Here is a 26,857-nt window from a genome sequence, read left to right on the forward strand (position 1 = left end):
TGTTGTGAGGTGATCCTGAGTGAGCAGACTAGAATGTATATTCTCTGTGTTTCCAAGCATTTTGTTAAAAATGTAAGCATGTGTAAAGCACTTTGCTTTGAAATCATTTTTATCTTCCCCTGGATTAAGATATCTAGAAATACTGGATATCTGGGTATCTGATTTTGTTTTGATTGACATCTCCATAATAAAAGATATCAAATAATTTTAAGTATTTACTTTTGGTTATTTTAAAATGCTTAATTGGAGAGAAAAACTATCATAGTTATTTTGCATGTATAAAATGCTGTTAAAAATATAAAGTTCAGAACAGAAGTTAGACTATTTTTAGTTTGTGAAATATATTTCGAATAAGTCCATTGCTTATCATATTAGAAATATGGCAATATTAGAAAATATATTTCCTGAAATGTGAAGAGGCAAGTCATAACTCTATTAGCCAAGTACTCCCAACTTTGAAAATAAACTGCCAACATATTATTAAAATTATAATACTAAGACTTATTTGTAATTTTTGAGCAATGAGAAAAAGAATTAAAATGTAAGCTTGCTGAAGAATATTAACGACTTTGGTGTTATTATATTATGATTGACAAAGTACTAATAGATAAAGGAGGATGATGTATGACAAAAGCCAGACTTACCAAATTTTTGCTCATGTGCTCACAATAGACCTCAAGAGTTGGAAGTCAATGCTGTCTCCCACAATTATCAAGTAGATATAAGTAAAAAAAATGCACAGTTGTAGGCGTAACTGATATACTGTTTTCCTTCTTCATTTGAAAAACTAATCAACCATTATAATCTTTATATGGATTTTGTATTTTGTATCAATTGTGACAGCAGTAGAATGACAAATTTTTACATTAGCATGAGGTGAAGAGGTTGAGTCTAATGTGAATATATAAACGTTTATTAACTGTACCTCAAACATTTTAAAAGCAAAGGCATAAACGGTAAATATTTTCTTTCATGATTTGATTCCAGTAATGGCGATTTACGCAGAGGTCTGCATGAGTTATCACTTCCTCTTCTGATGAGGAAGGTGGGATTCTTCTCACCTGGTTTCAAAGACTGACGTCTCGTTTTCAAAATGCTGAGATGGAAAATATGAAAGAGCATGCATTTTAATAATAACCACACTTTCTCATGCACATGTGTGATTTTTCTTTTTTACTTTATATTTCAGATATCAGTAGAAACTGTTTCTACTTCCATTATTTGTACAATCTATTGAAGCTTGGTGGGTGGAAACTCTTTTAACAGGGAGATAAGAGCAGAAATCAACTTCACAACCAACATCAGATCTCATGTAGATTATAACTTCAACTCTTAATAGAAGGCTGCTGGATGACATCTCTGCTTCGTAATAAACTGTGTTAAAGTAATAGTGATTACTTTATTAAACGTATATATATGAGATATATATATTTCATACATATATATGATATATATGTATATATAATTGTTCTTTAGTCTCTGAAGGCTCTAAAGTTGCCACTGAGTGTAATTTAGTTCTTTCTGTTCATCTTGTATGTTTCGTCACTTAAAAATATTTGAGTATTTGAAATGAGTGAATAGGTAACCTTAAACGTATTCACCGGCTTTGGAAATTCTTTCATATATATATATATATATATATATATATATATAAAACTATATTTACATAAAAAACTATATATAAAAATAGATAAAATTCTTTCATATATATAAAACTATATATATAACTATATATAAAATTATATATATGAAACTATATATAACTATATATAAAACAATATATAACTACATATATAAAACTATATATAAACTACATATATAAAAACTATATATAACTATATATATAAAACTATATATATATAACTATATATAGTTGTTTTGCTTTTTTTTCTCTGCACCCCAACAGAAAAAAGTTCATTTGTTTGTTTGTTTAGAGACAGGGTCTTGTTCTCTTACCCAGGTTGCAGTACAGTGATATGATCATAGTTCACAGCAGCCTCCAACTCCTGGGCTCCAGAAATCCTCCTGCCTTAGCCTCCTGAGTAGCTAGGCCTAGTAGTATGTGCCACCGTGCCTGGCTAATTATTTTTTACTTTTGTTTTGTAGAGATGGGATCTTTCTGTATTGCCTAGGCTAGTCTTGAACTCCTGTCCTCAAGTGACCCTCCTGCTTCGGCCTCCCAAAGTGCTGGGATTGATTAAAGGCATGAGCCACTGCACAAGGCTAAAGTGTTTATTTTTAATTGAAAAATGATAATTGTCAATATGAGGTTCAATGTGACATTTTGATACATGCACACATTGTGGAACAATTATATCAAGCTATGGAAATTCTTATATAAAGAAGGTAAGATGATTGTTACTAGATGGCACTTATTATTTGGAGTATCTCTCTTCTCTCTCTCTCTCTCTCTCATTCTTTCTCTCTCTAGGGCGTGTGTGTATATAATATATGTATTATATATACTATATATTATATATATATTGCATTCACTTTAAAGGTAACATTAAGTCATATTATTATAGTATTAATATAAAAATAATATACATACAACAAAAGTTGTTGTAAACCTCCTCAGAACTTGTCATTTCATGCACCATTGCTCATGATTACTCTCTATATTTGTATGAGGTTCACAAAAGACATGACCGAGTCAGTGGATTTTTAATTGAAGTAATCACATGCTGGCATTTCATATTAGCACACAGTCTGTCAAGTGCATTCACTGGCCCAACAAATACTTTCCATGAGGTTTTACTAAACAATTTAAGTTAGCCTTTACCTCAGAATTTAATGATTTTGGAATAGTTATTCTTATATCATGGTTGAGAAGTAGTTGGTGACACTTGACTTGGGATGTATTCCAGTATCTTCAGAGCAATTAAATTATTAGTAGCATCATGAAGCTCTTCATTACGCAGCCATGATTTCAGTCCTATTGAAAATTTATAAATAATCCTTTGTTGTACTGTGCAATTGCCTTACTGTTGAAAAATGTTGATGAATAATTTGTAAGTAAAACCTTACAGAAACTCTAAATGATCTTCATTTAAATACTTTGATTGAGTTTAAGGAGTCCATGAGACATCCAAAATAATAGCCATGATAAGTATTACAAATTTTAACATTTAGGTGTAAAAATTATGATTAAAATATGTGCTAACATTTTTATTGAGCATTATATGAATTATATAGCATTTAATATGTTTATAAATACCTAAGGGCTATTTCCAGAAAATGTCAAATTTCTAAGATTTACTTAATTTTCAAGGTAATTAGGGTTAAACTGCCCTAGGAGAAAAACTAAATGTTTACCTTGTAGCCTAGGTAACAATCTGAACTCTGTGATCATGCACATGTTCATCTATGGGCGCACGTATATGTTCAATCTATATCTGTGAGTAGGGGATGTATTTGGGTAGCAAAGACAATTTTCAGATATTAAACAGCAGAACTAGCCTTCCTCCTATGAACAATAATACTTAAACATTTGCCTGGCCCCTCTTTGTGGAGACAGTGCTGTCAAATTGATATGGACAGGAGGCAGGGAAATACTGGGTAGAAGAGGGTGGTCCCTAGGTAAAGGCCCCAGCCTCAAGCCTGGAAACCTGTGGCCCTAAATGGAAGAAACATTCCTTTTTTTGTGCCCAAATGTTGCCTTTTGGCCTGCTACGCCCCCCATCCTGTACCCATATAAACCCCAAACCCCAGGCTCCACAAGCAGATGAGCAGACAAGCAGCAGAGCAGAGAAGCAGAAGAGTGGCAGAACAGTGCAGCAGAGAAGGAGAGAAAAGAAGGAGCATCTGAACATTGAGAGGAGTTTGTCTGGGGATGGTCAGAGAGGAGATCGGCCAAGGGATGGCCAAACTCCAGGAGAAGATCATCTTTCCACTGTATCCCCTTTCCAGCTCCCCATCCATCCTGCTGAGAGCCACCTCCATCTCACAAAAAAATCCCCCACATTTACCATCATTTAATTCATCCACGTGTCCCTGATTCTTCCTGGATGCCCAACAAGAACCTGGGTACCAAGAGGGCACTGAGCTGGTTAACACTTAAGCCATCTGCGGATGGCAGAGCTAAAAGTGCGTTGTAACATGCCCACAGGGGCTTCAGGAGTGTCAGGTACCACCCACCCCAGGTGCTACGATGTGGACAGAGCCCAAAAGTGCTTGCCCTGGTTCCTGCACCTGCCCGTCTGCATGCTCCCCCTCCTGTAAGGTGTTTGAGTGCATGGTGGCCGAACAGACCAGCCACACCCCTGCTGCACATACTGTGAGGGGGATCAGGTAATGCTCTCATTTCAAAATCTCGACATTTGGAGAATACGTTATTTTCCTTAGTAGTCATCCTTTTCAAGTGATCTTTTCAATAATGTAGATGTGATACAGCCATTAAAAAAGCTAGGCCAACTAACCACTACATTTTGCTTGTTTGATCCTCACATTGGTTATCAAATCTTCACATGGCAACTTTCCCTCTTTTTCTTCACTGCGAATAATTTAGGTTTTAAGAACTCTCAATTATCCTTTACAATGTGAATTCTCAATATACAAATAATAAACTGAAAAGGTTACCTTAGAATTTCTTTGAACTTTATGTGCCCTGTAAATAGCTTTGCTTAAAATGTAACCCAGTTTGTACCATCACTAGAAAATCCCTGGGTAAAAACGTAAAAATCCTAGCAATGTTTAAAAGTCAAGGACAAGGTATTACATATTCAGAAGAAGCTATGTTTTTATTATCAGAAAGAGTGATTCATTATTTAAGAGTTGTTCTCGTGTTTATCTGATTTTTTTTTGTTCAGTGTTTCCATCCTTAAACATTCTTTTATTCATCATTAAAACAATACATTTATTCATAAAGTATATTACATTCACAATGAAAGAATTTGTACCTTGTCCTCCATAAGCAAGTCAAGTGCAATTTTTAGAGCTTATGTTCTTAGAAGATGAACAGTAAGCCAATCTTAGTTATTTTCAAAAATATAATGGCAATGGTGTAGTGTTATGCATTTTGAGCAGGATTACCTAGTTAATAATTTTATATTACTCAATATAGCCACTAGATAGCAGTATAAGTCTTTGGAGTCTGATATGAAATACACATAGATAATTTTACAATTATATGTTTGATAATAGCTTGCACTTAATCTCACCAAAAGAAGAAATCTAAGGTGAAAAATTAATGCTTAAAGTCTAAAGTATTTCTGAGATGTGTTCTACTTTGATTTGGTATTTTTCTTCTTGAAATTAAACAATAACCTGCAAGTTAATTTTAACTTGATAATTACCTCAATTTATTTTATTATTCATTAAATACAAAAACATTATATAATTATTACTAAGTATGATACACAACATCAGAAAAATTTGAGATTATTGTTTAATATACATTATATTTTCAATAGTATCATTAAGTTATGCTAATGAAAATATATTGCTCTTTCAAAAATGTGAGTAGGCTTGTTTCAAATAAATTTTTAACTTACACATATATCGAAACAAAATGCAATGGTTTAGACTTTTGATCCTGTTGTGGATGAAGCTCACATTCTCCAAATCTCACAGAAACAACAAAGGAAACAAACATGAGAAGAATCTATAGCATTGTTGGAAAACATAAAAGGATGTTATTAATGAGACAGAAGGATTGGTGAATTTTTGGAAGGTATAAAGTAGAGGGACTTCAGTGGAAATAATTTTAAAACAAAATGAAATAAAATGCATATATGTGTTCTAAAAAATCCAAGATAGGCAAAGAAACAGAAAAGGAGATGAACCAATTTTCCCAATGACAAAGCTTAGTGTGGGAATAGGAATGGGAAGTATGGTAACTAATGAGATTTAGAGACCTGAAACTGTGTTTATATACAGCCTCATGCAATAAGACCAGCTGTCTGCAGTGTTTACTTACAGATTAAAGCTGGCAAAATGCACTTTACATTAAGTGCATGATGCTTTTCGGAAGATCCTACTTTTGGGTATTGGGGCTTGAAAGAGACTCTGGCTGTATTTAAAGTATTTTGAGACTACCACAAAGTGTTTACAAAATGAAATTATTTTTGTAACAGGAAGGAAAAGTCCCAGAGCTTAATATAGGGAACGTGTATTAAGACTGGAAAAACTGTGCTCTGGGTCAATGAACATCGCAGTTTATACATGTGTGAGTGACAATGCCAAAGGGACATAAGTTTCCTTAGGAGGCCAATGTAATTAGGCAAAGGGGGCAAGTCATTTATAGAATATTCTCTATTAGAATTGCAATTTTCAAATTAGCTTTTATTTCTTGAACTATACAATTTATTTTTTTCTTTTTCAAAGCCTTTAAGACCTTGAGTTTACAGCTTAACTGTTTATCACTACTATACTTGACATAAATAAAAAACTTTTGGGGCCGGGCGCGGTGGCTCACGCCTGTAATCCCAGCACTTTGGGAGGCCGAGGCGGGTGGATCACGAGGTCAGGAGATCGAGACCATCCTGGCTAACACGGTGAAACCCCGTCTCTACTACAAATACTAAAAATTAGCTGGGCGTGGTGACGGGCGCCTGTAGTCCCAGCTACTTGGGAGGCTGAGGCAGGAGAATGGCGTGAACCCAGGAGGCGGAGCTTGCAGTGAGCCGAGATCGCGCCACTGCACTCCAGCCTGGGTGACAGAGCGAGACTCCGTCTCAAAAAAAAAAAAAAAAAACTTTTGGAAGGGTGTGGTGGTTCATGTCGGTAATCCTGGCATTTTGGGAGGCTAAGGTGGGAGGATTGCCTGAGACCAGAAGTCTGAGGTCATCCTGGGCAACACAGGGAGACCCTGTCTCTAAAATAAATGAATGAATAAATAAATAAATAGCTGGGCACAGTGGCATATACCTGTAGTCCAAGATGCTCAGGAGGCTGAAGTGGGAGGATCACTTGAGCCCAGGAGGTCAAGGCTGCACTGACCTGTAATTACATCACTGCATTCCAGCATGGGCTAAAAAGTGAGACCCAGTCTTAAAAATAAAAGAAAGAAAGAAAGAAAAGAAAAAAGCTTTTGCTCAATCACTTTGTCAAACAATTTAAGTACTGCCAAGAGATTACCAAAATTTTAATAATAACTAACATTTATTTAAAGCTTACTATATGTCAGTCACAGTCCTAAAAACCCTCTTTAGATTCATTTTAAAAAATTGTTTTTTATATAACCCAGTGATGGAGGTACTACTTTCCCCACAAGAGCACTACAGCAAAAAAGCTAGATAATTTGTGGTGACTTGTAACCCAGGTATGTCAGTTTTGCAACCCATACCTGTACTATTTGTGGTAGACAGAATAATGGCCCTCCCAAAGGCTATGTCCTAATCCTTGGAAACTGAATATGTCATATTTCCACAAAAAAAGGGCAGAATAATATGATTTGGCTGTGTCTCCAACCAAATGTCATCTTGAATTGTAGCTCCCATAATCTCCACATGTCTTGGGAGGGACATGGTGGGAGGTAATTGAAACATGGGGGCAGGTCTTTTCCATGCTGTTCTCATGATAGTGAATAAGGCTCATGAGATCTGATGGTTTTAAAAGGGGGAGTTCCCTTGCACATGCTCTCTTGCCCGTTGCCATGTAAGACGTGACTTTTCTCCTCATTTGCCTTCTGCCATGATTGTGAGGCCTCCCGAGTCATGGGGAACTGTGAGTCAATTAAACCTCTGTCCTTTATAAATTACCCAGTCTCTGGTATGTCTTTATTAGCAGTGTGAGAACAGACTAATACAGTAAATTAGTACTGGTAGAATGGGGTAGTGCTGTAAGCATAATCAAAAATGTGGAAGGTACTTCAGAATTGGGTAACAGGCAGAGGTTGGAACAGTTCAGAGGGTTCAGAAGGGGACAGGAAGATGTGAGAAAATTTAGAATTTGCTAGAGACTTGTTGAATGGCTTTGATTAAAATGCCGATAGTGGTATGGACAATGAAATCCAGGTTTAGGTGCTTTCAGATGGAGATGGGGTGCTTGTTGGGAACTGGAATAAAGGTGACTCTTGCTATGTTTTAGCAAAGAGACTGGTGCCATTTTGCCCCTGCCTGAGAGATTTGTGGTACTTCGAACTTGAGAGAAATGTTTTAGGGTATCTGGCGGGAGAAATTTCTAAGCAGCAAAGCATTCAAGAGGTAATTTGGGTGCTGTTAAAAGTTTAATGTATTCACGAATATATGGCTTGGAATTGGAACTTATGTTTAAAAGGGAAGCAGAGCATAGAAGTATGGAAAATTTGCACCAACAGAGAAGAAAACCTCATTTTCTGGGAAGAAATTCAAGCCTACTGCAGAAATTTGCATAAGTAACAAGGAACCGAATGTTAACAGCCAAGACAATGGGGAAAATGTCTCCAGGGCATGTCAGAGACCTTTGTGGCAGCCCCTTCCACCCCAGGCCTGGAGGCCTAGGAGGAAAAAATGGTTTTGCAGGCCAGACTCAGGGCCCCCATTTTGTGTGCAGCCTGGGGACTTGGTGCTCTGCATCCCAGCTGCTCCAGCTGTGGCTATAAGGTGCCAAGGTACAGCTCAAGCCATGGCTTCAGAGGATGCCAGCCCCAAGCCTTGGTAGCTTTCACATAGTGTTGAGACTGTGGGTGGATGGGAATCAAGAATTGACGCTTGAGAACCTCTGCCTAGATTTTAGAAGATGAATGGAAACGCCTTGATGTCTAGGCAGAGGTGTGCTGCAGGGGCAGGGCCCTCATGGGGAACCTCTGTTAGGGCAGTGCAGAAGGGAAATGTGAGGTCCAAGCCCCCACACAGAACCCCCACTGGGGCACTGCCTAGTGGAGCTGTGAGAAGAGGGCTACCATCCTCCAGATGCCAGAATGGTAGATCTACCAGCAGTTTGCACTGGGCACCTGGAAAAGCTACAGGCACTGAATGCCAGCCCATGAAAGCAGCCACGTAGGGGGCTGTACCCTGCAAAGTGACAGGATCGGAGCTGCTGAAGGCTATGGGAGCCCACCTCTTACATCTACATGACCTGGATGTGAGACATGTAGTCAAAGAACTCATTTTGGAGCTTTAAGATTTGACTGCCCCACTGGATTTCAGACTTGCAAGGGGCATGTAGTCCCTTAATTTTGGCCAATTTCTTCTGTTTGGAATAGGAGTATTTGCCCAATGCCTGTACCCTCCTTGTATCTAGGAAGTAACTAACTTGCTTTTGATTTTACAGGCTCATAGGCAGAAGGAACTTGCCTTGTCTCCGATGAGACTTTGGACTGTGGGCTTCTGAGTTAATGCTGAAATGAGTTAAGACTTTGGAGGACTGTTGGGAGGGCATGATTGGTTGTGAAATGTGAGGACATGAGATTTGGGAGGGGACAGTGGTGGTTTGGCTATGTCCCCACACAAATCTCATCTTGAATTGTAGCTCCCATAATTCCAACATATGGTGGGAGGGAGCTGGTGGGATGTAATTGAATCATGGGGGTAGGTCTTTCCCATGCTGTTCTTGTGATAATAAATAAGTCTCACGAGATCTGATGGTTTTAAAAAGGGGGAGTTCCCCTACACACACTCTCTTGCCTGCCACCATGTAAGATGTAACTTTGCTTCTCCTTTGTCTTCAGCCATGATTGTGAGGCCTCCCCAGCCATGTGGAACTGTGAGTCAATTAAACCTCTTTCCTTTATAAATTACCCAGTCTCAGGTATGTCTTTCTCAGCAGCATGAGAACAGACTAATACAACATGGCAAAGAAGAATTAACGTTGCAAATAGAATTAATGTTTCTATTTAACTGACTTTAAAATATGGAGATTATCCTGGATGATCCAGGTGGGTCCAGTGTAATCACAGAGGTCTTTAAATGGAAGAAAAGGAAGGTAGAAGAGAAATAGGCAGACAGCAGTATGAGAAGGACACAGTCCATTATCTCTGGTTTTGAAGACAGAGGAAAAGGCCACAAGCCATAGAAAGTGGGCAGCCTTTAGAAGTTGGAAAAGGCACAGAAACAGATTGTCCTCTACAGCCTCCAGAAAGAATACAGCCCTGCCAACACCTTGATTTCACCAAGTGATTAAGAAGGATCTTATGAGGATAACAGCTTTGAGACTTATCAGCAGCAATAGAATAAATGTATATGTTTGGAATCCAATGCTATTTGGATAACTAAGTTCTAGTGAAAGTTAGCCTTACTCATGTTAGACAACAAACATGAACAGATTAAGTAGCTGATTACATATAATAAAAGCTAACTAAATTTTGAAGAAAGAAATAGAAGACTTCTAGGAGAGAATGGAGAGCAGATCTTGGAAGAATATATCAAGACAGGCTAATATAACAAATGAAGTTAGACAAAATAAGTGTGGATGAAGTGATATAAAGTTATAATTTCTCTTTTTTTCCCAGCCCAAAATACTGAAAGACTCCTGAACATTCAGAAGTTCTCTTAACCACGTCAAGATCTTTTTGACATCTTCAGTAAATATAATAAAGATGATTCAGTATTTTAAGGCAGTGAATCTGTATTTGAGTACAGAATAACCCAGGTTAACACAGCTATGTACCCTATACTTCATTTTGAATCAAGTTTACATTATGTCAGAGATTCTGAGACAAGTGTCATCATTAAGATAATTTAGTAAGCAGCTGTATATATATTTGACTATGTGTATGAAATAACATTAATGCATAGAGTTATAAATCTTTCCCATTCTGGAAAAATCAGCAATGAAAGATTTAATGATTTAGTTCCATGAACATTACATAAAGAGATGGGTGAATATTAATTGTGTTATGTTTATTACATATTTTCTATTACTTTAGAATAAAAAAATCATGATTTCTGAATAGAAATTGCACTTCATCAGATTATTTAGTTGATGCTACACGGGAAAGAAAAGTAAACTATCTTAGACCAGGAAGCATGAGTCTGTTTTATATGAAGCTCTAGCCAGTAGCAGCATTTTGAACTATTTTTTCTTGTGTACAACATACTGTCAAAATCATTCTTTTGTGCAAACAGCAAAATATATAAATGGAGAAGAAGATTTTGCCATTGGTATTGTACTTTCTGTTCATATTTCTGCATTTTAAACGCCTGCCAGTGTCTTTGTGTAAGAACACAACTAAAGCAAGGCTAACAGGTCAGAAACCTGACCTACTTTCTTCATTTTTTCTGCTTAATAGTGCATGGAAAAGCTTTAGAAAAGTAAATCTCAGTAGTTTCAAAAATTTGAAAATTATAGAAACAGACAAGGAAGATGTATTCTAGTGTCAGCCATCCCTAGAAAACAACAAGACAGCTATTTACATATGATACCTAGAAGGTTTGTGAATATTTTCAGAAAATATTCAAATACGCCTGCCCAAATGAAGAATGATTTTCATAGACAAACTCTAGTTACTGGTTGTTTTCTCTTTGTTATAAAATCCTAGTATGTAGAACCTAATTTATTCATTCATTTAACAAAATTTATTGAAAGACAATCACAGGATATTAGCTGTGTATTCATTCATAACATGGCCTTTACCCTCAAGAATTTTTCTATAACATTATCACACTCATAGTTATGGGTCCTATAGTAAATGCTGAGATGTGTATATTCACGGGACCCTAGGAACATTGGAAACCATCGTAACAGTAATATTTGAGTTTAGTTTTGAAGGACGCCTTGCAGTCTTCCAAGCCTTTTAAGGCAAGGAGAGTGAACACGCAGAGTGTGGTAATGGTGCAGAGCACAGGGCTATGCAGGTTGATTTGGGAATAAGCTAGAATGTGTGTGGCTAGGAAGGATGATTAAGCTTTAGACCAGTTAAAGTAATAATAGCAGCTGTACTAGATACTCCCTAAGATATTAGTGGCTTAAGAATAAAAAAGGGATTTCTCATTCACCTATAGTCCAAAATGCATATTCCTAGTTGTGCTGGGTAGGGGCTCCGGCCAACTTGATGTTTCAGGGATCCTGGCTGGTGGAAGCGCCCTCATCTTTAACTTACAGTTTCTGACGTAGTGCTAGGCATCAATATAGAGTTGGCAGCCTGTCCCAGAAATGGTTTAGATCACTTCTGTCTCTATTGTATTGACTAGGACTCAGTCATTTGGCCATGTCTAATTGCAAGGAAGGCTTGGCAATGTAGTCTCATTGTCTGCCCAGGAGGAAAGGAAAATGACAAATAGCTGGCCAGTCTCCGTCATGGGCTTGACATGCTATTCTAAGGGAGACTGGTGATTTTCTCATGTTGGGGAGTCTCACTGTCAGATTTGCTACTTATGAGTTCACTTGGGTAAAATATGAAGGTTATACTAGAGTTGGATAAGACTAATGAGGGGGAAGCTAGGTCTTGGAAGCTGGTGATTAGAATACAAAGGCAGTGGCAGCATCTTAGGAGAGTAGAGGTAAAATACAGAATACATTTTTGGAATAGAGTCGGCTGAATTAGGATGCTGAGCTAAGGTACAGGGAAGAGTAGAGGATGACTCAGCATATTATTGGGAGAATGTATTGATGGTTACATGATTAACTAAAGTCAAGAACATGTCAGGTGAGGCAGGAGTACATATGAAAAAGACAAGTGCAATTTTGGAAATGGTAAGTTGGCAGTTTTCACATGACATCTGAGTGGAAATGTCCAGTGAGCGAATGAAGCCACAGACATGAATCTCAGGACAGTGCATGAGATACGCTTCCATGGGGAAGAGCAGTCAACAAATAGTCTATAGCTAAATGACCAGAAGCAAGCACCCAAAAGGATACGTGGAGTGAAATAATAATTCTGTAGGTCCTACTTCTCCTACCTCTGTAAAAAATGGAAATGACGACTTTCCACATTGGCAATTAAGAATACTATCTGTCTTACTTGAGTTGTTGTAGAGATTACATCATCCACATGAGGCATCGCAAAATCATCATTGACTTTGAGTGCCTTTGACTATTGTGGGGGAAGGTCTCCATTACCCTTCACACCTATCTCTGCTTTTAACGATTCTCTGTTCTACAAGCAATGCTTTTCTTTACGTGCTACCTAGTTGTTCTGCTGTAATTTCTCTGAAACTAAAGGAAACTGCTCCTTGCACTGATTGCAGATTTTATGCAGTCATGCTTTACAGTGTGGTGCCTACTGCCTGATATTGTAATCGCCTCTCAGAATTCTAATGATAATATTCTTTACCAAGTGATTGCTTTGTTCATGGTTGCCACACTTAAAAACATAATAAAAATTAAAATAAAAAAATCAAAGCCAAAAATCTAAGACAAATGTATCAATTTTTTTTAAGATAAAAAGGACAATATATCTAAAAGAGCTTTCATGCTGATTTATAGTGTACTCTTTCCTTAAATTGTTCTCCCCTGGCTCCCCTCAGTTTGAAAAAAATTAGTGCTATTTTATCATATGAGACAATACATTGAAAAGAACTAATTTAACTTTCAAGTGCGGTTGAAATTTATTATTTATCACTTTCCAGACAATTTAAGATAGCAATTCTGATTTTGCCAGGCTGTTCAGTAAGTCTCTGCTGGGTGTAAAGGATACTTCCCCTGGAACTTGACAAGAGGGGAACGGAACCGCTTCTCGCTCTACAATTATAGAATGAGCCTGATGTGAGTTAGAAAAAGTCATGAAACTCACTTAGAAGCACACACTGACCCTCTGAACACAGCAAGACTAGACTAAAGCTAATGAATGACTGAGTCAGTCAGAAGAGCCGTAGTTGGCAAAGCACCAAAGAGACAGGCTTATTTCTCTAGAAGACAGGGGGCCCTGACAAAGACTGAATCTCTCTCAGTGACAGATATCAAGTGAACTGTGGAGACTGCTATCTCCCATTATGGTTTAGTGCCACTAAACATACAAATCATACAAATAACTTTTCTTGTTCTGATTACATAATCATCAAGCAACCTTTTGATTATAATTTGGCTTCTAATGGCTTTTTCAACAGGGAGGGAATGTTCTGGCCAGAGAATGCATATCTTCATCTTCTCTCCCCTTGGCAGATGTATTCTTCCATGTAAGCTAATAAATTAGGCAATTTAGTTCTAGTTCATTTCATGAGAGTGAATTGGTATGAATGTCTTAGAATCATCTGTTTTGTGACGATAAAAATCAAACTTCTGAGGCTTGCAAAGTGGAGAACCGAAGCAAACACCAAAAAATATATGATCCTTTCAGGTCTCTTGGAAGAAAGCCAACAAAGAGTCCTTCTTCTTTCAACATCCTTACAACCAATGCCATTTAAGTATCGAGATTAACAGATATAGTAACTTCAGCATAGGAATATTGACAACTTGTGAGCATGATTGTTATTTAAGCATTATAATAGCTAACAGTTATGCAGCCTGTGCAAAATTAAACTGTTTAGTTCAAACAATGAATAGAAGGTGCAAATTTTATGGACCTGAACACTTTTAAAAGCACAGATATTTATTATTTTGCCAACCAGAGTGTTGTGATTGACTCTCAGATATCTCCTTTCCCCAGTCCCACTGTGGGTGAAATGTGAGTTAATTTCTCTTTCTAGGGTAGCTAAATAACTTGGCCTCAAAACAACAACAAAAACAAAAACTACAGCAACAACAAAAACCCAGAAAACAAGCAAACAAAACACTCTACAAAGAACCCAAATTCATCAAATATAAACTCCCGCAAATATAACTGAATAACTCTCTTATTCACACCCCAAATAATTTAAGTTTTAGTATTTAAAACCATATTTTAACTGGAGTGAAAAATACATATTTTAACTTTTTTCACTTATTGTCCTTTCTATCACACTTTGAAAAACAAGAGTACGATAGTTTAGTAGACTCAAGTATTTCATAGACCTGTTCTGACCAGCAATCATTATTTTTGTACCTAACGAAATGCACTATATATGAAGGAAATTATTTGAAATACATGAATTTTAAGTAAAAATATGTTAGAAGTAAAATTAAGCTATTCTGATCATAAGTGAAAATAGAAAAATAAACACTATTGGTCTGGTCTTTTATTCCCCAGATATTAATTATTTCCAGGAGAATTGTATATACCATTAACCATTGCTACTCATGAGTCCATTTCATGCAGCAGCCACCACTCAAATATTCTAACAAGCATATACAATTATTTTATTTTTAATTCATAGCTTTCAGTAATTACCACATGGAAAGCCAAGCCCTCATGATATTTTTTCCAGGTAGTGAGAATTAATGTTTAATGCTTATACTATCTTTGGATGGCCAGAAGAATATGCGTACAGCAACTGGATAATTTGTTGTATATTTTAGAATCACTACATTTGTAATCAATCTTATTTTACTTTAAGCTCAGGAGGAACATAAAGTTGCATTATGTGAAGTTTAAAAAAATTCCTACTAGTTCACACAGTCCTACTTTCTCAACATAATTGTGTATTTTTAAAACATTTACTTTTGCCATCATGGTATATTGATTTTAAAAAAGAATATTAGCATGAAAGTACTGAGGAAAAAATGGATACACATTTCAGAAATGGATACTAGACAGTGAAAATAGAGGAAATTACAGTTACCTATCTCTCACACATTGTTACTTGTGACAAGTGGAATTGCACCTATTGTAAAGGTTTGATAACTGCTTATTTTCTAGTAGGCATGTGCATAGATATATGTATGTTTGAAGTCACATCTGCAGAAATGCCCTTTCTTATGATCAATGATACAATTATTGTTTTTTAGTCATTTAACCCACTCGACTTTATTTTGATTTTAAAAATAATATACTGTCTCATTTTTATAGAAACTAATTTTTACAAAAATTATGAAAGCCAAGTATTCTATTTATTCTTTTATTTTCTGGAATAAAAGTTGCATACACAAAAACACAGTAAAACTTGTTGTTAGCTGTTTTTATATTTCCATTGTAGTATTCAACTAAAACATGAAGCAGTATTGTGTGGGTCACAGAGCCTTAATATTATACCTGTGGGTGGGTTTGTTGCTTCCAAAAAGAACTTTGTTTTGGTCACCAGTGAGCCATTGTTTGAATTCAATAACGAATAAGCACCTATGGGTATACGCTGAGTTGTTTTGAATACAAGAATATATTTTTGTTTTTAAATATATCTAAACAAATAATATCAATAACTACATTTTATTAAGTACTTATTTTGACAGGCAGGCACTGCATTAAGTTTTACAGATACATATATATTTTTAATTTAATCCTGATACAAGTATCGTAAGGAAGATGTAATCCCCACAGTACAGAGGGAAATGGGGTGTTTAGAGGTCAATTTGCTCACAGTCAGAGTGGTAAGAAGTGACTACAACTCATTCTCATTTCTGTGTGACTCTAAAACATAAGCTCTATCTGCCACCAGTGCAGCAGATACTAATACATTGGTTATGACTATGCATAAGCACAGATAGGGCATACTGAAATAAAGAGTTATTTTTGTATGTTTTGGAATCATTCCAAATATTTTATGTGATACTTCACATACTAGCAATAGATATGTACTGAATATCCAAATTTCTTTCCATTATTGGGAATATTTTCAAAGAGCTCAGAGAATTATTATAATAGCAAGATAACATGTGGTATGGGGCAAAATTTAGATATCTGAGGACTGAAAAATTATTCAAACCTTCCCCAAGTTATGCAATCTCTTTTCTTATAAACAATTTACAGTATAGTAAAATTGTGAAAACAAATGCTTGCAATTTTTAAAGTGGATAGATATCAAAAGAAACAAAGTGTGTATTTAGAATGCCATCTATTCTAAAATATATTTAAATTCTGTTTCTAGCTTGTCTCTACTACTTCTTCTGGGAAAAAGAAAAATAGAATCTAAAAAGGATCATAAGGAAGGGAGAAGGAGGAGTGAGTGAAACCTTATGGGTGAGTAGAGGAAAGTGGAAAAATGCATTCTATATTCAAACTTTTCTGTTTTCATTAAATGCTCCCACCTCAAACAGAACCTGATACTGGATGTAGGAAGGGATCCTCAGCACATTTACTGTTACCTGCTCTCTAAATTGCGACAGTGATCAAAATGCCTGTGTATAGTTCTTGATAAATGGAAAAAGAATTCTGTCATAGAGCTTCTAAATGATTATTAGAAACATGTCTGAGTTGTATTGTCAGACTGGCTTAGATTCTAAGCCCTAGGGGAGCAAGATTGATGTCTCTTCAGGTGAAGTTGACAGAAAAAAACTGCAACACTTAATAAAAATAGCAGTAGAAACATAGCAGGGAAAAAGAAACCCTCAAATCTCAGATTGCAAAGTGAACAAAGTCCAGTGCCTGTTATAGAACTCCATTACCAGTGTTGGTATGAGTTTCAAGGGGAGCCTGCATTTAAAATATATTCTCTGGATTGCACATTCTTAGATAAATGTTCACATGAAGCAAATAAGATTATTCACAGCAGAATTCTTAGTGGCTAATAAAATTAACCACTCTCTTCAGCAATATTAATCAGTGGTTGTTCCAATATGTCTGAACAAACAGAGCACCTGACTGTAGATTAACTGCATCTAATGATGGCTTGTGAATATTAGCGTATCAGCAAACCATATGGTAAATTAGACTTCTCTCTGGTAATTTACCAGAAGGAAGCCAAAATAATTAGAAATCATTCTCAATAACGTCAGTTGCACACAACCACACAGTTACTGAAATGAAACGGTTTTCAGAAATGTCTGTTTTGCAGGTATATCCCAAATGACAGGCTACAAACTAGCTGCTTATATGACACATCATCATGCAAAATGGGCTTACAGAATAAATTTTAAACTGTGAGGCTGTTTGCCATCTGCTTTTTCTATCAAATTGACTTGTAAGGTCTTCGTTTGTTTCTTTGCTTTGTGGTCAGGTAAACTTGCCCTGATCGTGAGGGTAGCTGAATATAGCCTGTGACATCCATTAGACAGTGATGGAAATCAACTATCAGTTGTCCAGTTTATTTTTTTCCAGTGATACGTTCTATTACATCAATTATATTGAAAAACATAAATAATTTTAAATCATTAATAGTATAAATATGAAGATACTGCGGATCAGTGCTTCTCAATTTTTTAATGTGCTTCTGAATCATCTGGGGGTCTTGGTAAAATGCAAATTATGATTCAGTAGGTCTAGGGTGGGCTCAAAACTCTGCATTTCTAACAACCTTCCAGGTGATGCTGATGCTGCTGGTCTATGGATCACACTCTGAGTAATAAGGTGATGGATGCTCTATAATTCACTAAGAAAATTCGTGCTCACAAAAATATGACATTAATTTGCACTGTCTTTTTTGCCAGAAGCAGTAAATATTATTTATTTATTTATTGGCTTCCTATCCTTTGAACTTTTTGAAAACCAGAGTGAATCTCACCCAATTCAGGCCCTATATGTCATACAGGCAAAAAAGTCCTAAAATATTACTTATTGCTACATTTAATCCATAAATATATCAGAATCTACACTGGGTGAGACACAGGAAACAGAGATACTAGGCTCCAGATGCCACGAAGCTTGTAAATAATCCAGTTGAAGAGACAAACAGACTGAATCTTATAAATACATACAACAGAACACGAAAGACACAAGGGGATCGGACCTAGCAAGGCCTCTCTGAGAAACTACTAGTTGAGCTCTGAAATACATGAATACATGTAGGTGTTCTTGAGTAGAGTGGTAAGAGACAGCGTTGAACAACTGAAGAATAAGCCCATAGTCCTTGCAATCACGGGTGAAATGATGGAGGGAGTGAGTGATGCAGAGATAAGGCTAAGAACGTGAGTAGAAACCGTATCCTGGAAAGCCTTGTAAGGCCTGCCAAATATTTAAGAAGGAAGCTCGGGTTAGAAGGAAAGATGCTTACAAGTTTAAGCTACTTTAGATACACATTTATAAAAGCTCCTTCATGCTTCTGTATGCTAAATGAATTGGAACAATGATGGATTTGAAAGTTAAGCAGTTACTGAAGGGCTCCAGGCTAAAGTTCATGGTGGCTTAGAAAAGGAAGTGACAGTAGAGATGGAGAGCATCATTTAAGACGGCTCACTTAATTTTTTTTTTTTTTTTGAGAAAGAGCCTCACTCTGTTACCCAGGCTGGAGTGCAGTGGCGCGATCTTGCCTCACTGCAACCTCCGCTTCCTGGGTTCAAGAGTTTCTCTTGCCTCATCATCGCAAGTAGCTGGGGCTACAGCCATCCACCACCATGCCAGCTGATTTTTGTACTTTTGGTAGAGACGGGCTTTCACCATGTTGGCCAGGCTGGTCTCGAACTCCTGACTTCAAGTGATCCACCCACTTCGGCCTTCCAGAGTGCTAAAACTACAGGCGTGAGCCACCGCGCTCGGCCTCATTTAATCTTTTGACATCTCCAATAGTTAGCAGTTTTTAGTTTATGTTGAATAAAAAGCTACCTTCCTATAACTTGACTCTGTGGGGAGGGGTTTCCTGATCAAATAAGTTTTCTTCTTAATAGCTCCTCAAATATTTCATGATACATATCCTGTCTTCTGTGTTTTCCCCCTATACATGTGCAGGCACCTCCACAGTGCTCTCATAGCATGGCTTCAGTTCCTTCACCATACTGAATAATGTGGTATACCATAATTTATCAGAGTCCCCTATCTGGAGCCATGAACTAGTCTCACTAGATGTTGTCCAACCAGTGAAGAATACGACTATTAGCTTTCTCACTTTGGATACTATGCAAATATTATTGCTGTTTTTTGATAGGCACATTATGTTGTTAATGTGTTGAACTTAATATATCAACAATGCTCATCCAAAATTTTCTAAGCTGTCTTTTGCAGACCTACTACCATGAGGTGTTATACATTTGCCTTAGATTTATTTGATATCTGTACAGCTTCTGTGGACTTTGCACAGAAGGCAAGTATTCCTTCATATACATGGAATCTTTTTTTTTTTTTTTTTTTTTGGACAGAGTCTTGTTCTGTTGCTCAGGCTGGAGTGCAGTGGCATGATCTTGGCTCTTTGATATGTATACTGGTAAGCCCTGAGGTAGAGAAGATTTTACAATTCCCCAAATATCTCCAACTTTTCCTACCTTTATGACTAATGGCACCAGTCTCGGTCCTGTTTAGATCTTTTGAGTAACTGATAATATGATCTCATACGTATGCTTTACCTCTTAGCATCTTGTCAGCTCCAAATCTGAGACTTGTATTATCATACTCGGGTACAAGCCAGTGATGTATGAGTTATTCAGGGCTGGGCCAATGAATGAGCCCTTCCGCAGCAGGTTCTAAGGTGATGCTAATGGAACCAACAATCTGCTCTCTGATATATGTTCCCTCGTTCAACCAAAGTGCAAACCAACGAGCTATACTTTGATTCAGCCAATATTTCTCCATTGTGCTCACTAGGCTGCTGTGCAAATGTAACAGATAATTTGCTGAAGCAAAAATTTCACACCTACTATTTTTCTGTCACTTATCAGTCAATAGTAACACTAAAAAAATGAGCTGATATTTTTGTGGGAGGGAAACTTAGGACAAAAGAGGTGGAGAGACTTGTAAAATAAGACAAAAAGATAGTGATAAAACTGGCTATAAAAACATGTAAATATCTGGATTCTTACTATAATGCTCTTTCCCTCTGCCCTTTTTTTTTTTTTTTTCAGATGGAGTTTTGCTCTTGTTGCCCAGGCTGGAGTGCAATGGCGCCATTTCACCTCACTGCAACCTCTGTCTCCTGGGTTCAAGTGTTTCTCCTGACTCAGCCTCCCGAGTAGCTGAGATTACAGGCATCCACCACCACGCCCAACTAATTTTGTATTGTTTTAGTAGAGATGGTTTCACCATGTTGGCCAGGCTGGTCTCGAACTCCTGACCTCAGGTGATCCACCTTCTTAGCTTCCCGAAGTGCTGGGATTACAGGCGTGAGCCACCGCACCCGACCTCCCCTCTATTTTACTTGTGAGTTTGAATGCCCAAGAAGCAATCACGGAAAAACATGGCAACATCTCACAGAAAACTCCAAAGGCTTATTGCATGGGCTGTCATTGATTTTCTATTTATTCTGTATTGAAATTACCTTTATGTTTTAGTCAGAGGATGGTCTCTTGAGTTTTTAGGCTTTTATGTTTTTTAAACAGGAAAATACAGTCATAAGAATCTTCAGTATATCACTTATACCCTATAAATCTGTGCTGATATTATAGCTATAAAATCTCTGGCTAAGTATACACTAATAATAAACTAATCACCCTACATTGGCTGAGAGAAGATTAACAAAATAAATAATTCCTACCTAATATGGAACTTAGCACCTGCTGTTATACAGTAAATATTTAAACTCCATTGTCTTGCCTCAACTGAGAAAGGTTTACAGCTGCAGCATTTTTCAAGTTACATGAGTCCCATGTAATGGTATATGTGCTAAGAAACATCTTCAGCTGCACTTTCCCCAGCTGGGGCTCTCCAGGAACAATTGTCACTTTGATGATAATTTGTCAAAGCCTGGACACATGTAAGTCATAGACTAGACATACAAGTACATATGAATATATTTCTATTGGTTTCATCATTTTATTTGGATTCTCAGGCCACCATTAAAAAAAAAATAAAGAATCCTTCACCTGCCCAGTGTTTTTTATCCCTAGCTAGGAAAGAAAGTGAGTTAAAAATAGTTATGTAATTTTGTATACTCTCCGAAGTAGTTTTTTAAAGCATAGAATTAAAAATCTTTTTATTTTTAATTATTTTTGATCAAGTCTTAACTCACTCTTACCCATCTATCAATCAGACAAAATGTGATAAAAATACACAGCTGGTTTCCTTAGCAATTATTCTTCAAATATACATTTTATTAAAGTGTAAAACACATGCAAGTGTCAGCTTAGAGAATTTTTACAAGTGAACATACCACACAACCTAATCAAGAAATGAAACATTTTTAGTATCTTTATGCCTCTTACCGGGCACTACCCTTCCAAGGATAACCACTATGCTGATATACAGCACATAGGTTACTTTTAAGAAAAGTATGTAATACAGTGTATACTGGCTTCTTTTGTTCCATATTACATTTGTGAAAATCATCTGTGTTGCGTGCAGCATTGCTTTAAGGCTGTTGTGTGAAAATGCTACAATTCTTGTATTCATTCTATTCTTGATGGTCATTTGATTTTATTTCAATTTGGGACAATTACAAATAATTTGGCCATGCACATTTTTTTGTACATGTATAATTTTTTTATATTTAAAGAATTACAGATTCACAAGAAGTTGCAAAATATGTACAAGGCAGTCCTGTGTACCTGTTACCCAGTTTCTTCCAATGATAACTAAAATAGCAAAGACAAGAAATTGACATTAGTACAATCCACAGAGCTTACTCAAATTTCATCAATTTTCTATATTTTTTTGTGTGTACTCTTATGCAATTTTGTCCCTTGAGCCATTGAATATTACCACCATGTAATGTTAATATGTGCTAATAAACATCTTCAGGTCTCGGATACAGAACTATTCCATTACCATAAAGATCCCTTGCGCTATGCCTTTATAGCCACACCCTTCCTAATCCTAACTCCTCTCAACCACTAACCTTGTTCTCCATCTCTATAGTTTTATTTCAAGAATACCGTAGAAATGAAATTATATAGTACATGAGTAGCAAGCTTGAGGATAATATTTGAGCTGAACTTTGAAGCTGGGGTAGTGTTTGTAGGTGCAGAATGAATCCTGGTAGACAGACTGGTACCATTAGTCATAAAGGTAAGAAAACTTGGAGATATTTGGGGTATTATTAACTCTTCCCTGCCTCATGGCTTATCAATGTATGTATCAAAGATTCCATGTGCATGAAGGAATACTTACCTTCTTGCTATTTAGGCTCACAGACTCCCCGATGGCTTCACTGAACTTTCTTCAGACTGCAGGGTAGTTTCAGATGCTCCCACCCAATATTGTCTCCTATATGCGTTTTTCCTAATAAATCTTTTCATATTTAATTGTCTTGCCATCTGCATCTCATAAGAACCAGACTAGCCCAATGTCTACTCCATAACTTATTAAACATTCTCTTATTGATAGACTTTTTGACAGTTTATTTTTATTTTTTATTTTTGGTCTACACAAATAATATGGTAATAAATATCTTCTAATTGCATCTTATGTATTGGTAGGTTTCTTTTTTGGTTGACTAAGTTCCCAGAATGAAATTACGTAAAGGGTATGTATATTTTAAATTTAAATAAACGCAGTCAGATTGCTGTCATGAAAACATTAAAACCTAAATACAACTTGGAAAATCCCATGTTATTAATGAAGTACTTTTCTCATCCAGAAGAGACAACAGAGCAAAAGTATAGACTAATGAAACAAATTTCTTAATGTGATGTCTGCAATCTGTGTCATTGCTACACAAAAACCTTTGTAGCTGTATATAAAGTAATGTCAATTAATGATATAGATGTATAATAGCAATTAATAATTGATATAGAATATGGATTACTGCTTATCTTGATTGCTAGCATTTACAACAATGGGAAAGCCAAAGAAAGATATAAAATAGAAATAATCTTGATGTTTACTTTTATTCAGCAAGTTTTATAAATTATTCATGTTCAAAGAGTAACATGTAGATATTTGTGTCATCTGTAGTTATATTTTATTTATTTTTCCTTTTTAAAATTTGCAAAGATTAGTAAAACCCGACAGTAGCTGCAAATTTCAAATCCACTGGATCACAGAGTACTTTAAAAAATAATATAGAAACTTACTGTGTTACATCTAGTTCATCAATATGCATATCTGGAAACTTGCACTGCGATTTGATCATAAGCATCAATTAAATAAATAGAGCAATTATCTGGAACAAATGGCATTTTCTATGATGTTTATTGTAAACAGCTCTGGGTAGCTAAATTTTTTGATCAAAAATGAATACCTGCATCATTGTCAAATGCCATTTGTGGTTAAATGGAATTTGCATAAGATAGCTCTTTTTTGGTATGTTTTCCAAGTAATTATTTTACTAATGTATCAAGAAGAAATATTATGCCTCTTCCTAATAGACAAGGATATTGAACTATGAAAAATGAGGATGTAATGTGATAGTATTTACAAACCACTACAGAACAATATTATTTTAGATTAGTATTTTTATAAGTCCTTTTATATATTCTGCTAAAAATATCAAAATGCCATTTCATTCTATACAGCCACACTATATCAGGTTGAAATTAAAGTTTCAACCTATAATTACTCAGAGGAAGAAAAACAAACCTAAGAGCTGTTTTAAAGTATATTAATCTCACGAGATAATCAAAGGCAGATCTTTTCACACTCACTTCTTGCTAGTATGTGTAGCAACTGAGATGTACCCCATTCTTACTACAAAAATCTTTAGTGAGATTTTAAAAATTACCCCTTTAATAAAAACTCAGTTTTCCAGATAAAAAAGAAAAAAGAATGAAAAGAAGAAACAGAGAAAAAAAGAAAGAAAGAAAGAAAGAAAGAAAGAAAGAAAAAGAAAGAGAGAAAGGAAGAAAGAAAGAAAGTAAGAGAAAACAAAGAAAGGAAGGAAGGAAGAAGAAAGACAAAGGGAGGGAAAGAAAGAAACAAGCTGTAACATTTTGTATACAACTAGGTGAGAAATTAATTAGGTGTCATTTTAAGTTTTTCTGATGAAAATGGACAGTTGGAATCGTCTCTGTGGAACCCCATTTCCTTTCTTCACCCTTTCCACTCTGCTCCATGCTTCTGGGGCTGAATGAATGAGCTGCATCAATGGTCCTCTTGACCTCTGGCTTCTGGTGAGTTTTGGCCAGTGACTTTTGAGAATTTCTGATGGGCCTGATTTTCCCAGCCATAATCTAATGGTCAAAAATTCAGAGTGCTCCATAAAGACAAATAAAATTATAAAAATAGAAGTTGGGACATTGTTTTATGGTATTTGTTCACAATGATTCAATTTGTATCTTTCCAATAATTGTGTTATTAATCTACCTAAGCATTTTATTACAGTATCACATATTCTCCAATGCTTTTAGTACCCTCTAGAATTAGATTTCTCGTATTCCTAGCCAATAAATTGTTGGGTAAACTCCAATGTTTGCTGTTGTGTAGCCAGCAAAGCATTTAAATCTCATTAAAACTTGGAAAAGTCAATTTCCCCACAAGGTACCAAGGAGATACCTTCTTATTAGGGTCCTACTGCTTCACAGGATCTCACTAACCCTAAGGAGAAACCATAAATTAATATAATTTCTGACAGTTGTTAAATTTTTAAAGGTAGATTAAGATTGTCAAGTTCTTTTGAAGGTGGGAAAATTTGACTATGTTCGACACAATTGAATTGGTAGCTTTAATAAAAGTAATTAACAAATACAATGATTTTGACACTTGAAGCCCAAAAGCGTGTGTATAAACTAGTGATAGTGAGAAGCACTACCACATATATAAGATCAGAAATTAAGATACACGACAATTGTTCATGAGTCACTCAGGGAGTGGAAAGAGGTGTAGCTACTCAGCAAAAAGAGCACATGAGTAAGGTGTGAACAGGTTGATGGGGCATGTACAGTGTGTAAGTATGGCATATAACATACTGAGGCTCAAATGCGCGTTGTGTATTAGGAGTGGCAGGAGATAAGAAGTGTTACATATTTTTAAAAGCACTTGTTAGCTTCTGCCTCTGGGCATTCTGCCACACTATTCTCATTAATTCCAGAGGGCTAGACACAACAAGGGAAGTGTAAATTGTACACTGTAAAATGTATGACATCTCAAAAATTACTGATTGAATGTATTTATCAGACAAATAATCTTTCACAACTTTTTAACTATCAAACTTCCTTGGAAGATTAAAATTATTTTAAGTATGAGTTTCCCAGATAATACTGCATTTAAACAAACAAAACAATAAATGCAATGATCATTTAATTGAGCACACCTTCAACCACATAACTTCAAAGTCATTTCTACAATGAAGTCAATTCTAAGTAAACTTCAAATCAAAATAATTGTCAAAAGTTCTGTATAGATCCTTATATTTACCATTTTCTTGTTTGCATCTTGTTCTCAAAGCAACATTTGCAATTGTGGGTTGTGTTCAGCATTCAGTCATAGATCACTTAACAAGCAGGAAATGTCAACGGTGATTAACATTGCTACTGTTGGAAATATTTACCCCTTTCATAAGGGGTATAAGGGAAGCCTCTTTTTCCCTCCTCTCTGTCAGAGAAAAGTTTATTCATTTTACAAGGCTCAGTTTCAGTATATTGTCCTCTAGGGAACCTGCCCTGACCAATCATGCTGGATTAGGTGCTACTATCTGTGTTTTTCAATGTTCTATGCATTTAAAATTCATTGAAACTCCATTATTATACCTACCGTAGTTTGCTTATGTGCTTGTTTTCTCACTAGATTGTGAATTTATTGCAGAGAATACTTTTTTTTCTTTATAATCTCGATACCTAGCATGCTGTTGGTTACTTAGTAAACCAATAAATATTTTTGAATACTTTAATGAAAACATTGCATTTTTTCATAGTGAGTCAAAGCCCTGTCCAGTTTGAAATCTCAGCAGAGTGACAAACATTGAGAGCTGTCAAAGAGCAATTCCAGTCTCATCACAACATTTAAAGCTTTTGGAATGCATCGGTTTTGGAAGTAGTCCTCAGGAGTTGTTGCTCTGGAATACAACTCACTCTCAACTTGCTTTTAGCAGTTTATGACAGGTAAGTATTTTTTTTGTATTTCGTATTTTTATTTTTGTATTTTATTTATTTATTTTATTTTACTTTAAGTTCTGGGATACATGTGCAGAGTGTGCAGGTTTGTTACATAAGTATACATGTACCATGGTGGTTTGCTGCACCTATCAACCTGTCATCTAGGTTTTAAGCCCTACATCCATTAGGTATTTGTCCTAATGCTTTCCCTCCCCTTTTCCCCTGC

At 36.0% G+C, this 26,857-nt stretch overlaps 1 long non-coding RNA gene across 1 annotated transcript; it reads left to right on the forward strand.

The window, feature by feature from the left end:
- Nucleotides 1-3,353: 3,353 nt before the first annotated feature.
- On the forward strand, nucleotides 3,354-26,599 carry LOC129523935 (uncharacterized). The gene is made up of 3 exons (XR_008667551.2): nucleotides 3,354-3,397; nucleotides 16,734-16,825; nucleotides 26,451-26,599. It is a non-coding gene; the product is annotated as an uncharacterized lncRNA (long non-coding RNA).
- The last annotated feature ends 258 nt before the right edge of the window (nucleotides 26,600-26,857 follow it).

The sequence above is a fragment of the Gorilla gorilla genome, chromosome 6 (genome assembly GCF_029281585.2).
Source record: "Gorilla gorilla gorilla isolate KB3781 chromosome 6, NHGRI_mGorGor1-v2.1_pri, whole genome shotgun sequence".
Classification (NCBI taxonomy): domain Eukaryota; kingdom Metazoa; phylum Chordata; class Mammalia; order Primates; family Hominidae; genus Gorilla; species Gorilla gorilla.